This window comes from Etheostoma cragini, chromosome 5 (genome assembly GCF_013103735.1).
Source record: "Etheostoma cragini isolate CJK2018 chromosome 5, CSU_Ecrag_1.0, whole genome shotgun sequence".
Lineage (NCBI taxonomy): Eukaryota > Metazoa > Chordata > Actinopteri > Perciformes > Percidae > Etheostoma > Etheostoma cragini.
In genome coordinates this window covers 18,483,636-18,491,368 of record NC_048411.1, presented here as the reverse complement: position 1 = coordinate 18,491,368, position 7,733 = coordinate 18,483,636, and the positions used below count along the sequence as shown (strand labels likewise).

General features: G+C 42.1%; 1 long non-coding RNA gene across 1 annotated transcript; it reads right to left on the bottom strand.

Annotated features, from left to right (window-relative positions):
• Positions 1-239: 239 nt before the first annotated feature.
• Positions 240-5,656, bottom strand: LOC117944541. Its single transcript, XR_004656605.1, has 3 exons — positions 5,644-5,656; positions 3,071-3,073; positions 240-311 (listed from the first exon to the last, which is right to left on the bottom strand). It is a non-coding gene; the product is annotated as an uncharacterized LOC117944541 (long non-coding RNA).
• Between the last annotated feature and the right edge of the window lie 2,077 nt (positions 5,657-7,733).

Below are 7,733 nucleotides of genomic sequence, written 5' to 3'. Positions count from 1 at the left end.
CAAATTAAAAAATAAAAACACATTTTTATTGAAAAGAAATGAATGTCTCAAAAAAATGAAATACTGGCACAGAGTCAAAAACACTTTGACGTGTCATATCAATTTAGCTCTTTGGTCTTACTAGTCGCATTGCCACACCAACAGTATCTTCACAGCGCGGTGTCAGTAACACACCACCTGTCTATTCTGGGATGGGGGAAAAAAAACGCTTTAGCTTGTTTGTAGTTATTAGAGGAGGGACATCTGGTTTGAGACACGCTGGATGTCAGGCTTTATCTCAACAATGTACATCCATTGAGCCAGACTAGGGTCTTACTGATGACATATGAGACAGGAATGGACAACCAACATTGTCATATAGAATGCAATGGATGTGATGGAAAACACTGCCAAAAACAACATTGGAGTCATAAGCAACAACTGTATCCACTGGGTGGTGTAATTGCACTGATGAGGAGGTCAGATAATTGACATAAACCTTTAATTAGTGTTAAACACACTGCTTTCCGTTCAACTACCTTAATCAGAAACACATGGAGGCTCCCTTTCGTGGAGAGACTTTCGATTTACACAGGACAGAGAAGTAAAAAAACCTTCTATAATGCTTTGTATACCATGTCAAATGTCAATGGTGTATGCAGTTAAAGCTAATCTCCATGGTTTGCGGTATTATTAAATGCCAAAAGCATGCAGCCAAAGGTGGCCAGTAAGAAAGAGTGCCCACGTTCAGTGTGAGCCAAGAATTTACATTAGGAGAAGAAAACTGTTGCAGTTGGTGTTGTTATTGACCAAAGACTTGGAGAGAAACGCTCTCTTTGGAAGTTAAAGCAATTGTTCTTCTTGAAAAAAAAGGCATAAAGAGCGAAATACCAATACCCAAATTAGTTTCCGTGAGCAGCCAAAAATAAAGTTGCTGCAATTTTACCTGCTAAAATCAAGTGAATTACACAAAAAAAAAATAACTTAATGACTCTTATTACATTAGATACATAATAATGCCATTAATAGATCACTATGTACAGAATAAGGTGGGAAAGGAAAGGAGAAGTAAATACATGGGTTCATGAGGTGCATTAAAAAACACAACAGTGGTTTGGAGGTCAGACTCTTTTGAGAGCTGATTTGTGTTTGGCTTACTTTTCTTTAGCATTAAAGGCAACATCTATGCACATAAATCCTTCAGTGGTGATTGGGCTGTCGGTTGTCCAACTCAGATGTTTCACAGAGGTTCACGCTTGTGCCTCCGAATTTGCCAAGAGGAGAGAGAAAAAAATCATGGGAGGCCACACAACTCTCTCTGCCATTTGACCCACTGAGCTGTGTGACACTAATCAGGAAAATCTCCTTGAAGTGGAGAACTTGAGATGAAACCACAAAATGTCTGGAAGGAGTTGACTCCAGGGGAAAGCTGGGGTAAGGTATGATATGTCAACTGGGCCTGCGCTTAATCTTGAGTGCTGAAACTGTTATGAGGTACTGCCCTAGATAGAGGCACTGATTATTGTAAATATAGGCTGCAGTGTCTGATGAATCTGGCTGCCTGGCTGTCGAAACAAGGTACTGCCTGCTCCTTGAAAAAAGTAAATATGATGAGCTGCGATGGCCTACACGACCTGTGTGTGTGTGTGTGTGTGTGTGTGTGTGCGTGTGCATGTGTGTGCGTGTGTGTGTGTGTGCGTGTGCGTGTGCGTGTGCGTGTGTCCACAGCTCTTACCCCAGCTGTCCTGCCACTCTCAAACCTCTGTGAATTCTGGCCGTTGGGTTGGAACTGGCAGAGGAATGCTTTCATGTTACTGCTTAGGAAATGGAATGGAAGTATTAAAGCAATTCAAAACATGACCCTAATTTATTAAAAGTCATCTGTTTCGCATAAGTGAGTGCTAATTAATGGCCATGGCCAAGGGGAAATGAGAGGCTGCACAGATGAGAGGCCGTTAGAGAGACAGAGAAAAGTTTCTCTGGGTTTATGGTAATTAGAGGACACAGAGATGCTATACATTACTTACTGTCACGTGTTTCATATAGAGACGCTGCTCAAGTTAGACAAAAAGACTGCGATCAAAAATCATTTGCACTTTCACAATGTTTTCATTAAGACCAATTTGCTGTATTTGTTTGGCGACTGGGAAAGCCGAGTAAACAAAACAGAGGGTGAGTTTCCTCTGTGTTTACTTTATGCAGGGAACCGCATATGTCTGCGTACCACTTATGACAGCAATTATCTCCATCCCTGCTAGACGCCTGGAAATTATTAATGGAAAAATGTGTACTGTGGTGGTCACAGTTTTTCTGGCAATCAGCAGAAGAAAAGAGATGCCAGAGAAAGCCTTGGGGTTCTTGACAATCATGCTGCACCTGGACTCATCCTGATCAATACAGACACATTACTTTCATGATTCAGAATCCAATATGCACTTTTCCTTGCCTTTATTTCATGTTTCAATAAACAGATCCAACTGGGTCACTAGATACGACTAACCATCTGAAATTAGACTACATGGACAAACACCTGGAGATGTCCCATTCAGACAACCATCAACCAGTTTTCACACCGATGCAAGAGGAAGTCTACTTCTCCCCATACCGTAGAGTCTAGATTAAATCAGGATCTGCAGTCTGGAGCAACACATCACCAGAGCCGAGAGCATCAGGTAGCAAAGCATGTTTCCTTGTTCCCTCCAACACTCACATCCCATCTGCTGTAGACCTGCTGAAAGCCATGTTTGCACAGCTGCTGCTTTCTCAATCTTTCTCCTTATTGCAAACCATTTCTTACCCTCCCACTACAAGAGAATAACATTGCAGAAGCCCCCAGGTACCGCAGCTTCTGCTTGGCGGTGGAAGACAAGTAATGGAGCCCTTGGATGGCCATGGCGTGACCGGCCCATCGGACGTCCGCTCTCACGGCTGGAGCGGAGAAGCAGGTGTTGACAGAGAAATACGAGGACGTCTTCCCTGGAAACACAGTCGCTTTTTTCACCAATCTAATAAAGAGCTCTGATTTCCAGAAAAGCACTAAGTCTTGGTTGACTACATGACTGTCATCAGTGCTTGATTTCGTACCGCCCACCAGCTCAGGCAATATATCTTTACATCAGGCTAAGTAAAACTCTGCTGACAGACTGCTGCTCCCCTCATACAGTAATTTAGCTGTTTTTCTACATCTCAGGGTACGCTGATAGATGTGGTAGATGTGAGGAACAATGTGGAAAATAAGTCTAAACCAGCCATCTACGTCTATCTGATTTGCTGCCTACGCTGCTCCAAACAGAGAAAGTGTTATTGTGTCTCATTTGAAAAGGCCTTATTGTGTAGATCAGATGCACTCTAGCCTGAGCCACCATTGTGGACAGCATGTTTGCAGTGAGGAGGAACTATTAACAACGTCTGGCAATAATGACAGGGCAATTAAAATGATAGTTTGAGAGTTTACATTAATTTGGTGCTAAGCACGCATTAATGCGGTCATTCTGTCCTGCACTCCCCAGAGATCACTCAGTGTTGGCATCACTGTAATGCAGAGGATGGATTTGACATGGTTTTCACAATACCACTTGGCATCCTAAGGGTGCCTCAGTCAGTCAACTACTTGGTCCAGGCTGACATTTTAAACAATTTGATGTATTACCACAGACTGTGGTATGGAAAGTCATGGTTCATTCGCCGATATTCATTTCATGGATTGCTGTTAAATTTGCAACAGGTATTGTAGGTTTGATGATTTCTGTTGACCCCAAGAAATTTTCTTTAGCGCCACCAACTAGTCAGTGAAATTTTACCACAGAATTACAGCATGGCTATAGACTCGTACTCTTAATCTCTTGACTAATTTTGAGTGTTTGTGGGTGGTTCTTTTTCTTTTGACTTCTTATTGTTCTACTTGTTGCAAACATACTGTTGTTGTTGTTGTTGTTGTTGCTGCTGCCAAAAATAGTAAGATGCACCAGTTCTTGCATGAAAGAGGATCTATCTACGTGTCCAAACTTAAAGAACAATCCCTCAAACTCCCTCTAATCAAGTCACATAACTGCAACATCTTGATCATTTCCATTTCGACATTAGCTAACTCTTTGTATGTGCAATGTGCATTGAAATAATGTTTAAAAAAAACAAGTTTGTTTCAAACTCAATGTCAAGACAGGTAGTGACCTAGATATGTCATTGTTCCAGCCCAGGCTGTAGAGAGCCGAAGAAGAGCGAGACAGGATGTTGTGTGTTGTGCACGCTGGCAAAATAATGAACCGAACACAAGGTGAACTCACGTGTGGTTGTCTTCTAAGATTACTATATGCCTGTAAAAGATGTCAACAGGCATTACACCCAACAAAAGGAGAAGATCCATTTCTGTACCTGGTAAAACAGTCATCAATGCCGGTAAAATACTATAGTGTGGAGACAAATGGGAGTCATTACACTAATGGAGTGTTGGCTCCTTCAAATAAAATGCCAGAAATATGAAATGTTTACATCAAATGAGCCAAACTTACTTTAAGATAGGGTGTTTAGAGGTTAGGCTTCCCTCTCAGTGGACATTGTTGATAATAAAGGTGCTCTAAGCGCTGTCACAAGTGTTTTAGGCTCCAACATTTGTTGTCACTTACAGCAAACATCTTCTTACTATATTAAACAGCCCTGTACAAACGGCAACAAAAACAAAATGTTCCCACCTGCACTACGAAGAATACACAATAAGTGTTCCAGCCCATAACCGACAAGAAGGATTTGGGGGTTAGTGCGCAGAAACACAGAAGGGAGGGGTGGGGGTAGGGATGAGGAGGAGGGAGGGGCAAGCTAGTCTTGTTTCATTTGAAAATTCTTAAATTGTCAACAAGAAGTAATGCCACCCAATCGCTTAGAGCACCTTTAATTCTGTGATATGTAAACACACTTTCACTCCCACTCTCACCCTTGTCTTTCTAACACACACACACACACACACACACACACACACACACACACACACACACACACACACACACACACACACACAGGGAAGGACAGGGATGGATAATCCTTGTTTTTTATTTGAAGAAGCTGTGAAACATTCATTAAATGTGATTTATCTTCTCTTTAAGCTGCAGATTTCCTTGTTTGCACAGGGCAAACTGTTTGGTAGTCAGGTGGCTCTACTGGACTTGTTAACATAAGATTAGAAGAAATCATGTACTGTATCCACACCTATGATCCATACTCGTACCCACCCACAAACACACACACACACACACACACACACACACACACACACAGCAGCCTGCTGTCTCCTCCTGTAACAAAACCATGGTGCCACTGATCCTAAACTTGCAGCAGTTCCAAGATATTTTTAGATGGACGCCCTGTCGGCGTTATGTTTATGTTGTATATTTAACAGAGAAGTTCCATTCCTATTTTCTGTACTACTCATGCCTTCCAGCAGCCTCTCTGCTGACTCCTGCTCTGGTTTGGCGACAGGCACAGAAAAACGTGTGTGAGAACTGGGCGGCGGCACTGACAAGGAAGGGTGTGGTAATAAATGTCCAAAATTCATGGTAGGCTGGGAGTTAAGTTTAGCCCACTTGAGCTGGCAGCTACCGGGGAGGCTCAGCAACAAACAGGAAAGAAGGGAGGAGTGTGATTGGGCGAGCCAGGAATGCCCCTGTGTGAGACACAGACATAGAGGCTTGTCATATAATCTGTCATCAACAGGCCAACAGTGCTGTATCACGCTATCATGTCTCTGTCTCTTCTCTGTTTATAAATGGTTCTCTACGTGTGACTAATACATCTACTACTTTCCACAGTCTAGACACTTATTAGTGCAGAATATTCTGTGTCTGCAAGCGGACACTGAAGCTGTGGTTAATTTCTGTTCAGTGCAAACACAATTTGAACGGTAGCCTTTACACATGTGCAGCAAAGCGTGCAGCACATGAACGATGTTTTAGATGCTACACGCACATATGTAGCAATGTCAGCCTGTATGTCACTGAATAAATAAATATCTTAACAATTATTAGGTGGATTGCTGTAAAATGTTACACACATTCATGCCCCCATCAGGATGAACTGTAATAACTTTGATGAACCCCTGACTCTTTACCTTGTGCCATCATTAGTAATATGTCGAAAACTTTGGGGTATGACCAAATATCTGCAAAACTAAAGAGATTCTCATCCGCATCAGCTGTCCTAGCGAACTTTAGCGTGCTTACATGCCAGACTAAGATGATATATATTATTTTATTGTCTGTAAAGCGTCCTTGAGTATTATTATTATTATTATTATTATAAGCATTTTACCATCATCTTTGTGAGCATGTTAGCATGTTGACCTTAACATTTAACTTACTATTGTGCCAAAGTGCAGCCTGACAGAGCTGAATGACTGTATTTTCTCAGTCTTGTATTTAATATCACTTAATTCTGCACAACATTTTCCTAACTGATACGTTATGTAATTTAACCTATAAATAAAGAAATATAACGGCCTGACCTGCTAAAATTAACAGATACTACTCTATAAAACACACATTTCTGCACACTTTATACAACAGGTTACAGAACACAGAAAGACATGAAATATTTACTACAAGCTTTTTCTTTCTCTCCAACAAATCCTTCCCCCACCAGCTTTCCAGGATGACAAAAGAAAATATGGATGAGAGGTTTATTCCTATTGATCCGGCTGGCGGCTGGGTGTGGATTCACCTCAAGTGTTTGAATCAACCTGTTGGCACTCGGATCTATTATCTCTATTATCTCTTATCATACAGAGCAGATCTGGCAACGCTGCAGTGATGCAGACGATACATCTAGAATTACTGAAAAATATCAGTTTTCATCAATGTTCCACCAAATACAGCAGAGTCTATCAAAAAGCTTTGGAATGAAAGCGTGAAATAACTTTGTTCCACAGAAGTAACACGGTGGAATTGCTTGTGATAAATGTGCCAGTTGTACAACCAAGTGCAAATGATTAAGACTTTACCCCTACAGCAGCCTAACCCAAGCATGTGTGGGGAAAATGTTTGCTCAGCGCCAATATTTAATAACAAGTTATGCACCATATTGAAATAAATTAAATCTCAAGTTTTAGGGCCAGAAACCATCATGGTCCCAAAAATGAATGTGTTTGGGTTTGTGGGCTGTCATTAGTGGTGAGGACTTAAGCTCTCTGGTGAAACACATTCATGCCCAGCATGCATATCAAGCAGTGGGGGTGTTTACCAAGTTAGCGTTTCTTTCTCTCTTCTCTTTCCAATATCTCTTTGTCACTATCATTTACTCTCTCTCTCTTTCTCTTTCATTCTCTTTATCTCTCTCTCTCTCTCTCTCTCTACTTGTTTCCCCTATATCTCACTCCCTGCCATGACAGTAGTGGTTCATGGCCTCTGCTTCTCACTTTGTATGTTGAGTTTGAAACCCAACACTGGCACCAGGAGTCACCTTCCAGGCATGGCTCAAATGCCCACCACCATCCCCGTCTCCTGCAGTCATAAGACTGGGGTGGGACTGGAGGTCAGGATTCAAAGGCGGAGCTGTTACAGCAGCCAGGATGTGGACCCTGCTTTGTGATGTTTATGTGCCTTCAGAACTTGCTGGCGGACATTGGTTGGGGCAGCGCTTCAGGGCACGTGATCAAAGCACATCTCCGTCTGTTTAATCAGCAGCGGGACTGTTAGGTGGGCTCGGCACTGACCTTCCATAAACCTGCATAACCTCCCATGAGCACTCTACTTGCTCTACCACTCCCATTC